Below are 19,907 nucleotides of genomic sequence, written 5' to 3'. Positions count from 1 at the left end.
ACTCTTTCCTGTTGTTTGTATAGCTTTCTGACAGAGTAACAGGAAGGAAAAAAATACCACCAATGGATTTAGAAATAGAGATTTTAAAACCAGCAGGGAAAGCAGAAAAACAGAAATCCCCATTAGTCTTTGGCAAGCAGCAGGTACCCTCGGGGTCCTTGCTTTCAGCCATGTGGGGACAAACTGGTCCCTGGTGAAAGAATACCTACTGCTTTCAGAAGCTGGTGGGAGTGGACTGATAAAGAGATCCATTTAATGGTGATGCCTAAGAGTCACTTGTGTCAGCCTTAAGACATCTTGGGAGAAAGAGAAAAGCAAAACCAGTTATTCATTTTCTTTGTTTAGCTGCCTTTGGAGTTTCAAGGGAGCTGAATACAAAGACACTGTGGCATATGCCAACTGTTGACTCTATCAAATAATAAAGCAATCCCAGTGGGTATTAAGAAGCGTGGAATCATTCTAATGAGTCTGGCAAAATCTCATTAGGATGAACAGCAGGTGATGACAAAATATTTGCTCTGTATGCAAATGACTTGTTTCCTTTTCCATCTACATGTTACGTGAACGCTCAGAATAGGAGCTGCTAGATAATTACTCACTGGAGTAAAACCCTGCACATGTGGTGGTTGCATTTCAAATGCATTGGTGGCAAAAACAGGAAAAACACTGGAAAAAAAAAAAAAGCTGTATTTTATGGTGAGAGCCCCTCTGTATCTCCAAATTCAGCCTCCTACCCTGCAAAAAATATGTTTTTCTGGGCTTTCAGATAACCAGCTATCTTTCCAGTAATGTCTTCTAAACAAGAAGAAAAGGACTGCTGGTTCTCAAAAATTCTCCAAGAGCTGTAGACATAGGAGGCATGATGTGTGCGTGAGGGGGCTGTGGAATAAGGAAAATAACAAAAAAACATGGCAGTCCCTGTTGACAGAAGTATGTTACATGCATAGTCCTGAGTCTGGTCTGTCTTCCTACTTCAGAACAAGTCTACTAATTAAACAGGAAATATCCAGCTGTGGGTTCAAATATTGCTTTTTGCATATGTACTAAATCACTGCTTTGCCCTCTTCTGCTGCCTTAACAGGCTATGTGGCCCTTGATATCCATTCAGTTTCTGGTGGTGTTTTTGGCATAGCACACTTCCATTCTCTCCAGTGTGTCATTAATAATTCTTCATACATTTGTTTTTAATCATGTTGATATTTATTTATTGCCGCAGTCCTGTTCCTACTCCTCATACGTGTCAGAGGCAAAATTCTTGCATGGGGGAGATGGAAATCCCCCAAGAGCCCCATTCTTCTGTGTGCGCCAGAGAAGAGGAGGACAGGGGATTCAAGTCACAGGACATTCCAGATTAAATAAACCAAGCCATGCAAGCACAAGTGTTCCCGTAGATCCACTGTTCCAGTGCCTGGCAGTCAAATACCTTCACTATGCTCTCCCCCATGTAATTGTGGTTTGCTCCCAAAAAAAAAAAAAAAAAAGTCAGGAATGCATTTGAAGCCTCCCTTTTAAAAACACCCCTAGGATCCCCAGGGCCATGCAAAACTTACAACTCTGAAAGGCAAAGGGCTATTTGTATGATGACCCCATGCTCTCGCCATGCTCATTGGCTCTTACCTGGAGTCAGTTTGCTATAGGCTGTCCATTGGAGAGGGAATTGAGTAAGCTGATTACAAGAAAGAGACATGTAGCTTCCTGTCAAAGTCCTATACAGAGGGAGTGAAAACAAAATGGTAAAGAGCAAAAAAAGTCTCCCTCACCATCCCACAAACTGCAGCTCAAATCTTTTGGAGAGCAAGGAAAGAATACCAGTCTTCTACATTGCTATCTTTACAAAAGAAAAAAAAATGTCATTAGATGAGTATTTGTGGTCCAAGGATATTATAATGAACCAGTTCCTAATTTTAATAATAGAGTTTATTTAAAATTATTAATAGTATTATTAAATGCTAATAATATTGGGGTCTTTTTAGACTGTAGATCTTTATCAGAAGTACTTTTCATCAAAGTGGTTTGTCAGGTAAAGCCAATATAATCATTTCATGTGGTTGGGAAGCTTATAAGGGTCCCAGACTAGGTCAGCAGGAGAACTGAGATGCAATCTCTCACCCCCCTGGTTCCCAGATCAATACCTTGTGATCACAGAGGCAGTGGGGCTCACTCTGTCTTTCCTGTGGGTTTCAGACCTACAGAGCTACTAAAGACCTTTATGTCACTAGATGTTTTTAAGAAAAAATAGTACAAATATAACCTGGAATAGTGTGGGGTGTGTTTGATTCTCCGAGCATGGACCAGCAACATAACCTCTTGAGATCCAGACCTCCCGTCTGTGATTTGATGACTGATGTATCCTACATGGTATTTGTCTTACATTTAATAATTGTATTAAATTGAGGTCTGCAGCCCAAAGTGCTGCCAAAATGACAGCGGGCCAAGAACTACATTAAGCATTAACGTGCATGCTCAGCGGGGTTTGCAGGGCAGCGCAGCTTGTTCTCACGGTTGGGTTGCACACGCTGAGGTGGTGCGCTCCAACCCAAACCAACAGCAGTGCAGAGGGGCTACAGGCTTCTGGTTCTGCTTAGCAGGTTTGCTGAACAGCAAAAAATGATGGAAATCCCAAGCCCTTAAAAAGCATTAGAGCTTAAACAACTATGCTTTCTATTTATTTTTTTTATTATTATTTTTTTCCTAGCCAGGAGAGAAAAACAACAACCGAGTGTTTGTTCAGTGAGACTGGCTGCAATAAGAAAACTCTCTGGACAACCATGGCAGTGACCTATTTCAAGATAAAATGCCATGTGATGTTAGCGGTGGCCTGTATCATCTGACCAATAGTCATACACATGTTGATCCTAGATGCATATTGCCCCTGGAAAAAATCCAGTGGATTCCTCCCAAACGCAGTATAGATAAGACTGCACCAGGTTTGCCTCCCTCTACCCAAAACAACCCTCCACCGCTGTCCCAAAAGCTTTTGTGTCCTTGAACTTGTCCTCTAACAGCATACATCCAGGCATACGACTTAAATTTGGGGATGTTCTGTAAAAATGTAACTCAGGTGTGCTGAGGTGCAGCCATCGGGGTATCTCACACACTTCCCACCAAAAAAGACAACAAACAGTAAGCAGCATTTCTCTCTCACATGGAGACCACAAGGGCATCAGAAGATATCCAAGTCAAAGCAGCGTAGGCAAGAGAGAGCAAGCCCTAAGCAGTACGGACGGCAGTCTGTGCTGCTTGTCCTTGGCAGCAGTCCTTGCCTTCTTTTTGTTTAGCAGTACAGATGATATCTTACAGAGGGTAAGAGCACTTACCCATGCAGAGGTATCTAGTGCTATCTGAGATGCCAAAACATATACTATACAGCTTTCACTTTTTTCTTCCAAAGTGAGAAATGTTGCGTGAAAGACCTTTGTAGTGTAGTGAGGGTGAAGCACAAGTGGAGAGCTTGTGGGTGAGAGTTAAGGGGTGGGCTGGTATGGGGGACACTGTTGTGGGGGTGTACTACAGGTCACCAGATTCAGAAGAGGAGGTCGATGAGGCCTTCTACAAGCAGCTGGTAGTAGCCTCAAGATCACGGGCGCTCGTTCTCATGGGGGACTTCAATTATCTAGACATCTGTTGGGTAAGCAACTTGGCCAGGCATACGCAGTCCAAACGGTTCCTACAATGCGTTGAAGACAATTTTCTGACGCGGTTGGTGGAGGAGCTGACGAGGTGGGGGGTGCTTCTGGACCTTGTCCTTACCAACAGGGATGGGCTTGTTAGGGATGTGAAGGTTGGGGGCAGCTTGGGATGCAGTGACCATGAGATGGTGGAGTTCAAGATGGAACTTGGTGGAAGAAGTAAGGCTAAAAACAGGATTGCTACCCTGGACTTTCGAAGAGCCAGCTTTGACCTCTTTCAGGACCTGCTTGGGAGTATCTCATGGGCTAGGTTGCTAGAAGGCAAGACTGCTTGTGAGAGCTGGGCTACATTTAAACAGCACTTCTTCCAAGCTCAGGATCGGTGCATCCCTAAGAGTAGGAAATCGGGGAAGGGGGGCAGGAAACCTGCGTGGATGAGCAAGGAGCTCATCGATAAGATCAAAAGGAAGAGGAAGGTCTCTGAAATGTGGAAAAAGGGCCTGTCCTCTTGGGAGGAGTATAGAAGTGTTGTCAGGGCCTGCAGGGACGCGACGAGGAATGTTAAAGCCCACCTAGAGATGAGGATTGCAAGAGAGATAAAAGATAATAAGAAGGGTTTTTTAAAGTATGTAAACAGTAAAAGGAAGACTAAGGATAATGTGGGTCCCTTGCTGAACGAGGGGGGTGTCCTGGTAACAGGAGACGCTGAGAAGGCAGAGATACTGAATGCTTTCTTTGCTTCAGTCTTTGCTTCAAGGACTCCCCCCCCCGGGACTCTTCAACCCTGGTGGGGGGAGAAAGGGGCTGGGAAATGGAGGGCTCCCCCGTGGTTGACGAGAGAGTGGTTCGGGAGCGTCTGAGTGGGCTCAATGCACACAAATCCATGGGTCCCAATGGGATGCATCCGCGTGTGCTAAGGGAGTTGGCAGAGGTGATCGCCGAACCCCTCTCTATCATCTTTGAAAGGTCCTGGAGAACAGGAGAGGTGCCTGAAGACTGGAGGATAGCCAGTGTCACTCTGGTCTTCAAGAAGGGCAAGAAGGAGGATCCGGGAAACTACAGGCCAGTCAGTCTCACCTCTGTCCCTGGAAAGGTGTTGGCACAGCTTGTTCTGGATGTCATCTCCAAGCAATTGGAAGAGAAGAATGTTATGAGGAGTAGTCAGCATGGATTCACCAAGGGGAAGTCATGCTTGAACAACCTCGTTGCCTTCTATGATGGCATCACCAACTGGGTAGATGGGGGCAGAGCAGTGGGTGTCATCTACCTTGACTTTAGCAAGGCTTTCGATACTGTCTCCCATGACATTCTGATAGAAAAGCTGAGAAAGTGTGGGATAGAGGAGTGGACAGTAAGGTGGGCTGAGAACTGACTGACTGGCCGAGCTCAGAGGGTGGTGATCGGCGGCGCAGAGTCCGGCTGGAAACCTGTGACTAGCGGCGTTCCCCAGGGGTCGGTGCTGGGTCCGGTCTTGTTTAACATCTTCATCGACGACCTTGATGAGGGAATAGTGTCTGCCCTCAGCAAGTACACCAATGACACAAAGCTGGGAGGAGTGGCCGACATGCCAGAAGGCAGTGCTGCCATTCAGCAAGACCTGGACCGGCTGGAGAGATGGGCAGGAAGAAACCAAATGAGGTTTAATAAGAGCAAGTGTAGAGTCCTGCACCTGGGAAGGAGCAACCGGACGTATCAGTACAGGCTGGGGGATGACCTGCTGGAGTGGAGCTCTGAGGAGAAGGACCTGGGGGTCCTGGTGGACGACAGGTTGACCATGAGCCAGCAGTGTGCCCTGGTGGCCAAGAGGGCCAATGGGATCCTGGCACACATTAAAAGGAGTGTGGCCAGCTGGTCAAGGGAGGTGATCCTCCCCCTCTACTCTGCCCTGGTCAGGCCTCACCTGGAGTACTGTGTCCAGTTCTGGGCTCCCTGGTACAAAAAAGACAGGGATCTCCTGTAAAGAGTCCAGCGGAGGGCCACAAAGATGATACGGGGCATGGAGCATCTTCCCTATGAAGAAAGGCTGAGAGACCTGGGTCTGTTCAGCCTGGAGAAAAGAAGACTGAGAGGAGATCTCATCAATGTGTATGAATACCTGAGGTGTGGGAGACAGAGGGATTTGGGCAACCTCTTTTCAGTGGTTTGTAGGGATAGGACAAGGGGTAATAGCCACAAGATAGAGCACAGGAAGTTCCGCACCAACATGCGAAAGAACTTCTTCACAGTGAGGGTGACGGAGCACTGGGACAGGCTGCCCAGGGAGGTTGTGGAGTCTCCTTCTCTGGAGATATTCAAGGCCCGTCTGGACACCTACCTGGGCAGCCTGCTCTCAGGAACCTGCTTTGGCAGGGGTGTTGGACCCGATGATCTTTTGAGGTTCCTTCCAACCCCTTTGATTCTGTGATTCTGTGATTTCTACGTACACCTTCCAACCTTGGCTGACCCAGATGACCAAATTCAGACCCTCCAGATTTTCTGCAGCTGCTCAGTTCCTCTGTGTCTCCCTGATGTTCATCCCTCCATCTCCACCCTGTACCTACCCTTGCAGAATTCCATTGTTGCTCTGCCCTAGGCCAAAGTGACACATTTCCCCTTCACCTGGCTTTCCCAGGAACAGAAAAACACTTGGCCAGGTTTAGGGCAGAAGAGAACATGCCTGTGTAGAAGACAGTGACTCTAATCTAGGGATTTGAAATGCCATATTTGTTATTTAATTGTTATCATACGTTTATTAGCTAAGTTTCTGGAAGGCTAGGCTGCGCTGGAGCATCTCCACATCCATATTTCCTCTGGCAAACTGCATTGCTGTCACCCACTTAATGTAACAAACTGCAATTCACTGGGAGTTCACAAGTCACTTCAGAGTAGGTGATAAAGGGTTCTTTAGAAGAGAACAGCAACTGAAAGGATGAACGCAACTTTTTTTTTTTTTTTTTAAACTTCTGTTTTTCTCTTGGTTCTCAGCATGATTTTGCCTTTCAGATATCTGACTCACAAATGTCCTTTCACTTTTACTTTACACTAAGTAGCTCAGAAGGTACACTCTTCTCCTTTCCTGTCCATCTCCTTTCTCTTCCTCTTTATGTAATAAATCAAAGTGGTAACTGCTGGTTTGCATATATATTTTTGCAGATTCTGGAACCTAGATTCATCCTGTCTTTCAGCCCTTGCTAAGGCATGTAAGCCAGTAGTCTAATTACCCTTGGATACTCTCCCTAATCATTGGAGAAGGACAAAGGCTTCTTGGAGATGATTGGGCAATTAAGTCTTAGGTTGAAACTCCCTCTGGATGTGCTCAGTTCCCTCTGCTCCCAGGACCAAATCTGCTCAAGGCCAAATGTGTAAGGTGTCTTTTGTTCCATGATGCTGTCCTGACACAAGATTTTTCTCCTCAGCAGATCCAGAAATCTAGATGAAGATGGACTACAGGTGGCCTTACGCCCTATGAATGTCATAACTTTTTGCACGTTTTTGGGACTTTCAGAGTTAAAAGGTTCTTGGCTTAGCTGAGGGAAAATTGGTAGGCTATTTCTTTACCCACTGATTTCTGCTGTCTCCAGAGAAGACAGAAAGTCAAAGAGTTTGTTGTACACTTGCTAACCTTATACTCCCACACATAATATTTGGCAACATTGGGAACAATGACTTACCAGGTTGCATCCTGTAAGAGAGCAGTATAACTCCAGATCTTGTATACTTTAAACTTATGCAAACTTCAGCAAGATTTTTCTTCCATTAACTGTAGAAGAATAAAGCATCTACTCTTTCACACAAAAATAATAATAATAATAAAAAAAAATCACCTCTTCCTGGAATCCCAAGTCTAAGGTGTTTTTACTGTGAAAAAGAGCTCCATGGTAATGATAGCAGAATATCAGATTACCAACTCTGTATAACAGTTCTCTGTTTGGCTTCTGTCTACTTCTTAACAACATGTAGTGAAAAGCTGAATGCCTTCCAGAGACACCTTTAATTCACATGTTAAGAATGTTTATGCCTCTCAAGTGGTCAAATTAAATTGTATCAAATGAACCGTATGGGCTTGATGTAGGTTCTAAGGCCCTCTTTAAACTGCTGTGCATTCACGAAACAATTAAAGCTGAATAAACATTGCCAAAAGAACTTCAGAGAGGATTAGTTCAAATGTTTAACTAAATTAATTTCTGCCATGGTTGGTTTCCATGGGCATTCTTTTGATCTGGCAGAAATGGTCTTCCTTAAGCATTTAACCAAAGTCTGATTGTAAGAACCACATTTGTTCTACAGAGGAAGGGAAATAGTGATTTTGCCTTCTATGATCAGTTATAACTGAACAGTTCCATATCAGACCTCTTGGATAAGAGGTGTCCAGCAGCCAAGCCAGGAACTAAACACTGATTAGGATACAGTGACTGGAAGACAGGCACTCAAGAAAGCACTGAATTTGCCTGGCTCTTAACAAAAACATTTCTCCATGCATCAACTATTTTTACAGGCCACTATAATGTAAACTGGAACACCTCAACTTTAGACTTGGCAAATTAGGCATGACTGGAATCATGACTTCTACAGGTGTTTGTACCCCTTGACATTACACCAGGTTTTGAGATCAACAAGGAGAAGCAAGTCTTATATTGTGGTTGGCTGAACTGATCCATCTCTCCACACAAACCCCATCTTCACTACACTCTCCAAAATCTTCTGGAAAGCTTTTAGGATAGGAGGTAGGAGTGTGGGAAAATGTAAATGAAGGGGGAAAAAAAAATGGCTGTGGTGAGGTTATCCAGCCCCTTCAGTGTAAATAGCCTTCAGCCTGTATTCGTTGAAAATGAAAGCTTGAAATCCAAAACTAAACTGTAGTGAGCTTGGAATATATTTGTTCAGCCCTGCTGCAAATCACAATACCTATCACACATGGAGGAAATGTCTAAGGTGTGCTTTCAGATACTACACATGAATGCCATAGAAAGATGGTGTCCCCAGCTGCTCAGAGAGGTGCTCTGCCCAAATTTACCTGTGAGCTCCAGAGGAACTCAGCTGAAAATGCTTTTTCTGACTACATGGTATTAAAGGTATTCATACAGCAGGTCTCCAGCTCTGGTATTTGCTCATCACTTTTGTCTGTGAGATCTTAGGAGACTAAATTTGAGAACTAATGGTGGTCAAGAGTTCTAGGTAAAGCCCAATAATTTATTAACATTTGAACTTTGTGGCCGTGTACCAAGATACATTATTTTCTTCGTGCTTTTGATCAGGGAATAAGGTTGGCTAGGACAAACTACAAGGCAGCTGGCTGAACTACCACACCATGGGATGACTCCATAGCCTACTTGGGGTTATCATTATCGTTATTGCAATAATGGCTGAGTTTTAACAGACACTGACAGTAGCTGTTTGGAAGGAAACCTACTAAGCGTAAACAGTAAATATTGATCCTCCTGATCCACATCCGTCAATCCATCACCAGTCTTCAACCCTGTGATCTGATACTCTTCGTTGGCACCACTCTTGCCTATCACAGAAAGAAACTACTCTGACTGGCGATCTTTGCACTGTACTTAACAACATCGGGAAGTAATCATAGCTAATTGTTATGGCTGTAATTCCAAACCTGACAGCTGGCAGAGAATCAGAGGTCTCAGTCACATTTGCTGAATGTCTCCCTAATACGTTCCACCAGACACTTTATGGCAGCACTCCCCAAAGTCTTGCCCTTCGACTACTTGCAGTTCTCCAGCACTCAGGTAGCTGCTGCCAAAGCTATCCTGCTCAAGGGTAATTATTTGCGCAGTGTAATTTCTTGGCAGCACAGCTGGCAAATGTTGCTCTCATGCAGGCTAGACTAGATCTATGCAGAGAAGGGCTGACAGGGTAAAGATTTTAGGAGCATCTAGAGTGAATGAATAAACACTGGTTATAAAGAAAAAGCAGGTGCCATCTGCTCCCACTCAAATAACTCCTGTTGACTTCAATGGGAGTATGCTGATTTTCACAGCCACTCTATTTGTTTTCTGAAAATACTTTCTTTAGTATTAACAATGACTCAAAATGACAACCCCAGAAGTCTGAGGGAGTTAAAGCATGGATCCATTCTCATGAAGGTCATCAGAACAGGTCAGTTGCCACCTAGGAACACTTGAGACATCCTAGCAGTGGGTAGGATGGGGTAGGTAGCTTTTTCCAAATGGTTTTGGTAGTGTGGGATTGATTTTTCTCTGGGCTGGCATCCTCCTGAAAATAAGCAGCTGACTTCATCCCATAAGGTTCTACCTTTACCAGGAACAACTGGGCAACTTTGGAAAGACCTGCGCCACCTCAGAAGGCGACAGTGCTTGGAACAAGGAAAATACTTGTGGTGTCAGAAGATCTGCCTTGTGTGCCACGAAAGTCAAAAAAGAGCAAATGGCTTGACTAATCTTCTGGAGTCTGGGCAGATAAAGGACGACATGATGAAACAAAACTGCTGGCAGCTTCAGCAGTGTGGATAAAACATGAGAAGTAACGAAAGGGGAGCATGGGGGAGTGCTGGTTTGTTTTGCAAGGGTTGCTGCACTTAATGCTGGCACTTGGACTGGAACTGCCCTGAAAAAATGTGAAAATGCTGTTCATTTCACTGGCAAAGCTTCGGAACCATGTATGCACTGCCATCTATTGTATCCTATCACTCTCTGGTTATGAAAGTAGCATATCTTGTAGTACAACAGGACTATCACCTCGAGTCTAGATGCCAAAGTGAGAACCAAGTCCTGCAGTGGGTTCAGTCTACCACTGGAGACTTTCACACAGAGCCTCTGGCCGTTGTGGCTCTTCTTTGGTGTGTGCATGTACTGGATGAACCTGGATTGCCTCTAGAGCTGCCCAGCCGCAGTCAGGCGTAGGCACCTGCTCAGGTTATGGTGCCTGAGTCACCATGTCACCGCTCCCTGTCCCAGCTAAACTGCTGTACCTGTGTCTGCACACTCAATGCCTGAGGCATGAGTGAAGTAATTCAGCTGCAGAAGACGCTGGAGATAAGGCATGGGCACTTCATCACGTGTCTGGGCCTTTATCCTAAAACCTGCATATCAGCAAGTAGCTTATACCTCCCTTCAGGCCCTTCTGCTGGGTCTGATGCTCTAAAGTCAGTGGTGTGTACGTGAAGCTAAAAGAGGTCAGACTGGTGTAACCAACCCAGCACAATGAGAATACTTACATGAGAATTCAGGAAGGTGCGTTTGCCTTTAGTTAAGATGTCATCTAGGAGACCCAACTAATTGACCTAATGACCTTCTCCTACAGCCTATGACTGTTAAAAAAAAAAAAAAAAGAATAAAAAGTGCATCTAGTTCTGCAGTTTGACACTGACATGCAAAACATGCCTTGCACGCTGGCTGGCTGGCTGGTGTACGGCAGACCCGATGGCCCTTACTTTATGTCACTGAACTGCAGTCATCCCCCAGAGCTGTCCAAACCTCCTTCTGAGTTAAAAATTAAAAGCTACTCACTATGAAGACAGAAAAGCACTGTTTTCCTTCTGTCTCACCGCATTGCCTCCTATTTTTACTGCTATTCCTTCCTTCCCAATTCTGTCCCAGGCATCAGTATAAAAAGGTGCTTAGAGTAAGTTTGTATTTTGGTGTGGCATAACACACAGGGCTGGGGCAAAATCAATTTGCGATTGTTGTCACGGGCTTAGGAGCATCTGTAATGAACACGATGCCAAAAGGAAACCAAATCGACAATAAGCTCTTGAGATTTATGTTTCTTCAGGAGCGTGGAGAAAACGATGAAGAAAGGAGAAACTCTGGATCCTTACAACTCACCCGGCTCTATTCAGCATCTTCACATGGCTGTGAAGAGCAAAGCACAGTGCACTCCTATGTTGGACCAACCAGGCAGAGCTTTGCCAGTGAAATTGAAAAAGACTAGAAGATTTCAAGATAAATAAGACAGCAGGAAAAAGTAATGAAGGAATTAAACTGACCTTCTTTAGAAATGGGTGAAACAGGGTAAACAGGGAGAGATCTTGTTTTGCTTTCATCCTGGAAAAAATAACATTTCTTCCTTTCCAGTTCAGCACAGTTGACTGATTTGGAAACAAATCTGTTTTCTCTGGAAAGATTTATTTGCCCAACAGACTTTTTTTTTCTTTCTTTCTTTTTTTTTTTCCCCCTTTTTTTTTTTTTTGGCAAAAAGCAATAGGTTGAAAGAACAAGGCTTGTCTTGTTAGCAGGTTTAAAGGGCTCAGTAATTAACTGGTACATTTAGAGGCATGGCATGCAGGATATTTGCTGCAACCTACTTTATTACAGTGTCAGGGAAGTGCTGCGAAATGGGCAAGAGCTTTAAAGAACACTGTTTATTTCTCAGACAGTATCAGATAGCAGGATTATTCGGTTATGAAGTTAAGCCAGAGCATTTGCTGAGGTAAGGACACTCTGGCGTGACCTTTGAGAACATGCTTTCATCTGTGACATCCTTTCTCTGTCCCTCCCTTCCTTTCCCACTTTCTTTCTGTCTTTTCTAGCTTGAAAACAAAGCAACACTTATTTAGTCTGGGGACAGCATGCACTTTTTCACATCGGTCCCCTGCAATACATAGTAGGTGCCTTCAAAACACAAATTGACATCCTGTGATTTGGGGAAGTAAGTCACAAGGGTCATTTATCCCTGGAGTCATCTCCTTTTGGTGCACAGTGTGTAATAACATTATTCTCAGCCAAACCTCTCTTATTCCCTTACCCTTTTTCTGCCTCCTATTTTTTTTTCTTTTCTTTTTGAATTTGGTATGATACTGCAGGCAATTGCTGGCTTGGAGTAAATTTTTTTGAATGTTGGTGGCTCAAAATAGGACTCTAATTCCATGCTGCAATGATTTAAATCCTGACTACTTGACCTTGTGAAGTCTCGGAGGTCTGCAGCTTGCTGTAGCTGTACATAATGCGGAGAAGTGCTCAGCACTCCTGGAATACAGGTACTGGTATGCTGCTCCCCAAATCTGGGAGCTAAAATAGAGCCACCCCTGTCTGGAAATGCAAAGCTAGTGAATCTTGTCAAGTGCTAAACAGACCCTTGCAGGAGTGAAGGTCCTGGAGATGTTTGACAAACATTTAACTTGCAAAATGATGCCTCTTGTATCCCAAGTGCAACCTAGGCACTGAAATCCCTCCCGACTCCTATGTAGCCTGGCTTGCCTCTGATACCAAGGCTGAGAAATGCAGTGTTTGCCACTTTGTCAATTAACTTCTCAGTTCTTGGATGAACTGAGCAGTGCACAAACATTTCACACCCTTGCTGAGAGCCCTTCAATCTGAGGGCAAGATTTGTCCCTAAATATCAGTGTGTGATTATTGCTGTGTTTTTTCTCCTTCTTTCTTTCTTTCTTTCTTTCTTCTCTTTCTTTCTTTCTTTCTTTCTTTCTTTCTTTCTTTCTTTCTTTCTTTCTTTCTTTCTTTCTTTCTTTCTTTCTTTCTTTCTTTCTTTCTTTCTTTCTTTCTCAGCAAATGCCATTTACCTTTAGACTCTGACCTGCTTTCAACAGGTGTTAACATCTTCTTGTGGAGAAAATAAACATCACAAGCATCTGGGCATATGGTTTTATATGCACTAGGGTTGCACGCTACTTGCCTGAATGAGATTTCTCCAGAAAACTCTATCCTCCTTCCCATTTAAAGGCCAGGTCATCATTTTTCAGCTTTATCCAGAGCCCAGGGGAACAACCTGGGAGGAAAATAGTGATTTGCTGAATCATTGCCTCTTCCTGATCTCCCTGCTACCCTGGAGGAGGACAGAGTCATCTGCAGCCATTCAGTTTCTCTAACAGCATCTTCTCACGGCTGCACTGGTGCTAACACCTTGGGATCGTGATCCTGCCTTTTCTCCAGCTCCTTGTATTAGACCAGGGTGCCATCTGCTAGTGCTGGCACAGAAGATTGAGCCATGCAACTCAGCAGGGTGAGGGAGGAAGACCTGGCTGGAAATCAGTATGAATCTATTTAATGTTCTCCTTCACAGGGAGAAGAGGGGTGTGGGGGGAAAGCACTGGACTGAAAAGATCAAAGCAGACAGAGAGGAATGTGTTAACGGGCACACTTCTCAAAAGGAATAATTCTCCTGACATCTCGAGGGACGGGTGAAGGGCATATTGCCTTGTCAGTTAAACACAGCCGTTAGTTTTGAGCCCATACTAATTAGCCAGCTTAGGAAAACGTGCATCTCAGCAGTTCTAAAAGCGGACGGCAGCCTCTGCCACTCCTCAGCACAGATATATTTGTCTACATCCTCTCAGAGTGGCATGCTGGTACAGAGGCGGCTTAGTTAGTAGTTAAAAGAGAACCTAACATTAAGTGAGGCTTCATCCAGCATTTTTCTCACTTGCTACATCCAGGTCAGCCCAGGACAAACCACTGTGAATAAGGAGTGGGAAGCTCACTGTGTACTGGGATCCCGCTTGCACAACAGAGCAAATTGCAGCCGTGCCAAGACCCAAGTCACTTCCCTCTGACTGCGCTGGCTTGCACCTGCATAAGCAAGAGTCGTGGTCCCTAATCTCTACAGAGTTTAACCAGAACAGAGGGGAGGAGGGTAAAGCTCACTTTTGCCCTGTACTGAAAAAAGCATGTGGGAAGAGACAGCAGTATTACAGCAAGAGCAGAATACATGAGATAAAGACTCAACATTGCTTTAAAAAGCTCTTAAAAAGATTCACTTTCCCTCCTTGTTCTTCATTTCCCACACCATAATTCAGGGCTGTTAAGCCCTGACTGCACTGAAGGGGACCTGGAAGACTTGAGCCACTTGTACAGCTGACGTGCTCGGGTGCAGCAGCGATGGGTGCCCAGGGATGTTCTGTAGGTGTATCATTTCCACTCAGTAGGGGAACCTCAATTACTGTGTTTAGCTCCCCCTAATTTTTCCAGTAAATGGATATTAGAGGTGCCTGGACAGAGCTGCATAAAGCTGTGATTCCAGACTTATTGTCTGCTGCAGTGGAGTAATCTCCATCACGTCTCACAGAGTGAGGCAGGCAGCATCTATCTCCCCTGACTCCAGAGAGTCTCAGCTGAAACACGTCTACAGACCTCCTGCAGAGCCCTCAGTCCCAGGGTGGCTCAGAAGAAACACTTAAAACATCCACTCCGTCCGCATCTAGAAATTGAAATGGGCTTTCTCACATCACCTTCTTGCTGCCCAGCAGAACCCTTTCATCACTGTTTCTGTTCATGCGTTTGTTTGTTTTTCCTTTGCCACCCCAAACACAGGGGGTGGGTGGTTTAGGCTCAGGAATCTCTCACACATGTACATTGACCCTGATGCCAGGCAATGGGATTTTGCCGCTGCTGCATGCCAACGGAAGCCATATTACAGAAAGGAGCAGGATATTCTTGTAATGCACTTCTCTTGGTCTGTTCCTGTGTTTGGGGCTTTTCCAGCATGCCCTGGTCAATCTGTCATCTGCTAAATTTTGGAGCTGCTGACCCCCTTCATGGTTGGCACACACGCACACATCAGGGTGCCTTGGCTCAGCGAATTTAGGCTTTCTGAATCCTAATGTGGTGCAGAATTAGCCTCAAAACCTGCAGTAGCTCTCACAGTGAATCCAAGCTGCTCTTCACCATCGGTCCTTGATCCTATGGTACCGTGCTTAGGCAGGGGTGCTGACAACCCTCAGCACAGCTCCCCAGAAGGAAAGCTGAGCTCTCCAGCAGTGCAGGCTCCCCTGCCATGCCCCCCGATGTCACCTGGGTCTTGCAGAGAAAGAGCATGCTTCTCCCCCCCCCACTTTCTTCTAGCAGTCTGTTTAAACATCAATACTCCAAAAGTATGTAAAGCAGAACCATCTGACTTATTGCCCACAGTGAATGTAATTCATAACTTTATGCCAGAAATTTACAATCCCCTTTCGTGTATAAAAAGTTTCCTGTCACGGTTTTACATCTACTCCATGGCTCTGCTCTGGATGGAAACACTTGGTGTAATCTCTTTAGAGATAAATAAGCCCTCTGCTGTAAGTTAAATGATGCCATTATTTTCTGGATGTTTATAGACATCATCCTGCCTCGCTCCCATGCCTGGATCCAAGACAGCCCGAATCTTTGTTTTCCATTTCCGAAAGCTCTGGAGGAGAGAATGAACATGAGTGTGTAGGAGGGGCAGAGGGGCAGGCAAGGCGAGCCAGCGCTGGTTTCACACACAAACGTGAAGAGCCAAGTGGCAGATGATGGACACCCCAGCTGCTTCCTTGGCCAGGAGCGTGTTTAGTCTAGGATGCAGCCTGGATCCTAGCAGGGCTGGGAAAGGAGACGACAATTGCAAGAGACACGGGGAACAGGACCGGGACTCCAGCCACAGGGAAGGAAACCTTCACTGTGTAAAGCTGCTTGAGCATGGCTGTGCTCCTCAAAGCTGTAAGTAGGGTGCTGGGGAACTCCGCCGACAGTCTGCTGGGTGGCCCGGGAGAGGAGAGGTCCTTCAGAGAGGTCATCATTTCAAGGGGTGCTAGGAAAGGAGAGATTTATAGTTCTGAGACCAAACTGCCAAGCCAAAAGTGAAATGGGTATCTTGATGTCCCGAGAGCAGATGTTTTCATTACGAGGTATCAATAAAAGCAGTAGCTTGTAAACAGAGCTAACTCAGTACAGGAGCATGAGAAACAGATATCTGTTCTCTAAGAAAACCAAAATATTAAGGCAGAGCAGCATAAGCTCCTGGTAGAAGTTCCTGCTATAAACTGTTGGGACTCTTTCTGTTATTTCTCAAGTAAGCGTGGGTTTAAATAAATTCCATGGACATATGAAAGGAAAACCATCAAGAAAAGTTTAAAAACAGTCAATAAGTGCAATCAGGGAAAGCATGGCATCCTTGCTGGGATAGGGGAAGGGGAAGGGGAAGGGGAAGGGGAAGGGGAAGGGGAAGGGGAAGGGGAAGGGGGAAGGGGAAGGGGAAGGGGAAGTCTTCAGTCACAGGAAGATGTTAAGTGGCATAGTGACATGTCAGAGTCACAGACAATAGCAGATCCAGGGTCGAAGGAAAAAGCTAGGTTTCTATTATAGCAGTACAAACCCTTTGGACACAAATGTATGCATATATTTAAAAACTGGAACAACTTGAACTCCAAGAATAAAAAAAAATAATAAACACCAGCTAGATTTTTCTGGAGCAAATAGTTCCTGCTATTGCTTCTGTGTTGCTGGAGAGATTAGCAGGGTATTTATTGCCCTTTACATTCATACCCTGGCTTCAATGTTCTGGTTTGTAATGTCAGACCTGGGTAGTTTCATTGCTCCGTGTCAGTCAGCAGGAAAGGAAAGCAGCACAATAACAGGCATAGCAGTTACAGTGGTTACATGCACTTAAGTAACCGTCTGGGAAATTGTAAGGGCTGCTCCAGCCAATTAGGAGTATTAGACCAAGCCTCTATTTAAGCTATAGAGAAGGTTTGTAAATTGTCCAGATTTTTGGTTTGGGGGTTTGGGTTTCCCCTTCATCCCTTGTATTAACGGCTTGCTAGGAACTAGACAGCCACAAACTCACAGAAATGTTTTTCATCATCTTCCAGTGAATAGAAAGCATTTGGCAAACATCAGGAGCAAATCCAGAGAGCTGGCTTCCAGTTCCTGAATGTCTAAGCCCCCATTTACATCCCTTCTCAGCAGGGCAAACTGCTCCCACCTCAAGCTGAGCTGAGACTTGTGTGCCAGAGATGAACTGAGGAGCGCGAGCTGGGAAGTGGCACTATCAGAAAGGATCTTGGAGAAGGGATGTTTCCCATAATCTTCTTCTACAAAACCTTGGGAGCAGATACATCCCCTTCCTCCCTTGTGTTTAACAAGCAGAGGAGCTGGGGATGGTTTAGCTTCACTTTTTGCCAGCTGCACTGGGGTGCGAACACTGCCAGCTTCTTCCATTCTTCCTTCTTCAATTTTTCCATTCTTCATTCTTCCTTCTTCCACTGGGAGAAGGGAGAGACAAAACGAGTGTGAGACATGGCCAAGGAGATAGGACTTTTCAAGTTTACAAAGCTGGCCAAGCACGTGGCTCTTGGAATCTTTCCTGCCATCCCCATGGTCCCAAGGAGGGATGGTGGTCACCCACGAGTGACAAGGGGGTCCTGTTGCTGGTCATGGCTAGGAGGACAGTCCTCATGGATCCTGAGCAGAGACATTGGCAGTCTCTAGGATGCTTCTTTAATGCACATTACAGAAGGAAGAAAGTAATTCTGCAGATGAATTGCAAACTTATTTTAGCCTTCTAGAAAGTGCAGAAGTTTAGAACAGCCTCCACCTGCAAAACTAATTTAACAACATATCTGCACGACGTTTTGTGGAAACCTGGTGGCCTGTGTTGCCCAGCACTCGTTGGAGTGCATTTTTGACTTCCTTAAGAGCACAGCTACCTCATCTCGGGGTGATTAGGTAGTTGGAAGCTCCAGCTGGGCCTAAACAAACATCTTTTACTCTAACAAAGAAAGTTATTGTCTAGCCTTTCAGGACACAGTTTTCTGTAGTACGCAATGACTCTAATGTCTATTAATTATTTCTAAATGGTTTAAGCATTATCTGCCTTTGGGTAAATTCTTTCTATATAGCGTAATCTAACCTGTGGGAGGGGATAGAAAAAACAACAGTGTTTCGCCATTTCACCTCCCCAAACATAACAGATTCTTCTTTTAATCATTATCACCTTCACCATCACACATCAAAAGTTTAAGGACTTGGAAAAGGTTAGCAGGATGGTTTCCCGGACTCCATACTACGTGTCACTGACTCATTGGTTTTAAAGAGCCTAAGTGTGTGAGAGCCTCTAGGGTCTCACCTCTCCCTCCAGCAGCAGCGAGAAGGGAGTATGCCCATTTGCTCTTTGCCTTTACAACAATTTAAGTATTGTCAGTATTCTCAAGGTTGTGGTCAGGAGGCAAAGAGTTAGGCGAGATTTTACTTTGTGAAGCTACCAGAAAAATTGCATGAACAGACAGCCTGGAAGCCCCAGGACATACTATACCTCTACTTCTGTAGAGCAGCCAGTTTTGTTTTAAAGAAGAAAAATACCTCCAGATATGTTGTGTGAGCCTGTAGGATATACTTATGCCTCCTTTTCTTTGTTTTCCAGAGTCATCCCCAGACTCTGAATTTTATACTCACGTGTCTCTCCATTAGCTGAATTGCTGCTCTTCACTGCTGAAAGAGAGCATTAGAAGTATCATAAAAATAAAATAATTTGGTAATATTTTTCTTCTCTATTATGACACCATCCTTGAAACCACAGACTCATGGGAGATACCATTTGCTTTGGAAGAAAAGGATGATGGGAGAAGACAATACAGAAGGTCAATAAAACCCCTGCAACTCACAAATTGGTTTCAGAATGAGAAGCTAAATTCTTCTCATGGTTGCACAGATGAAAACAAACTGAGTTTGATTTATTAGTACCCAGCAGCTTTGTGTCCCTCAGATATAGCTGAAGCAGATAGAATCAGTGTAGCAAATGTTACCTGGTTGGTTGCAGAGGAGAGGTTCCCTGTTTACTTCTGTCAGTGTTTATTAGCACTTTGCTAAGGAGACAAGTTGGTCCATAAGCTTGTCAATGCAGTGGAGTGCTGCTGAGGCCAGTGTTTCAAAAATCAGAACAGTGTCTTTCAGTTTCCTTAAACCAAAAGGGTTTCTACCTTTTCATGGGAGTTTTCTCCTGAAATAGTGCAGCCACAAGGGTTCCCTTATGTGACCATAAAGCACCAAGCACATCTGTCAGCACTCAATAAATTCAAATTAATAATTGGTCCTCAAAGAGCTACATACTGCTTCCAAGATACCTCAACATGTGGGCAGGAGAATGGTCTCCCCACAAAGAATGGAACATGTTTTTGCTTAATGGGACGGTTATAAATGAGGCTGTTTTTTTTTTTGTTTTTTTTTTTTTTTTCCTATGAAAGACTAGATTTATAGCTTAATGTGTGCACCCAGCAGTCAAGTTTATCAAAAAAAAAAAAAAAAAAAAGAAAAAAAGAAAAAAATGCCCCTCTGCAGTGTTTACAGTTTATAGCAAGAGCGGGAGTCACACAGAAGAAATACAAACAGGCTTCATCTTTTCCCTTCTTTACGTAGTATCACTTGAGCAAGGAAGACTACAAAGACCTGAGTCAGCTCTGACTCATCTGCTGGGTCCTGAGAAGGGATTCACCCCCACCAGCAATCCACGCACATTGTGCAGACACACGCTCCTCCTGGGAAGGGCAACCTCTTGGGGAGTTGCCTTGTGGTTGCACAAGGAATGACGCATTGATTCACCACCTCACCCGGCTTGCTTAGCTCATCCAGCTCCTCA

The 19,907-nt window shown here is 44.7% G+C and overlaps 2 long non-coding RNA genes across 3 annotated transcripts in view; both read left to right on the top strand.

Annotated features, from left to right (window-relative positions):
* The first annotated feature begins 8,964 nt into the window (after window positions 1–8,964).
* LOC136789049 (uncharacterized) lies at window positions 8,965–14,188 on the top strand. Its single transcript, XR_010827785.1, has 2 exons — window positions 8,965–12,014; window positions 13,088–14,188. It is a non-coding gene; the product is annotated as an uncharacterized lncRNA (long non-coding RNA).
* A 1,082-nt stretch (window positions 14,189–15,270) lies between these two features.
* LOC106035109 (uncharacterized) overlaps window positions 15,271–19,907 on the top strand; it is a 29,772-nt gene continuing 25,135 nt past the window's right edge. Inside the window, exon 1 of one of the 2 annotated variants that reach the window (XR_010827784.1) lies at window positions 15,271–15,994. This is a non-coding gene — a long non-coding RNA (uncharacterized lncRNA). The remainder of the gene's footprint in view (window positions 15,995–19,907) is intronic. The other variant, XR_007157879.2, reaches the window with a different exon arrangement.

This window comes from Anser cygnoides, chromosome 1, assembly GCF_040182565.1.
Source record: "Anser cygnoides isolate HZ-2024a breed goose chromosome 1, Taihu_goose_T2T_genome, whole genome shotgun sequence".
Classification (NCBI taxonomy): Eukaryota; Metazoa; Chordata; class Aves; order Anseriformes; family Anatidae; genus Anser; species Anser cygnoides.
This window is presented reverse-complemented; position numbering and strand designations above follow the sequence as displayed.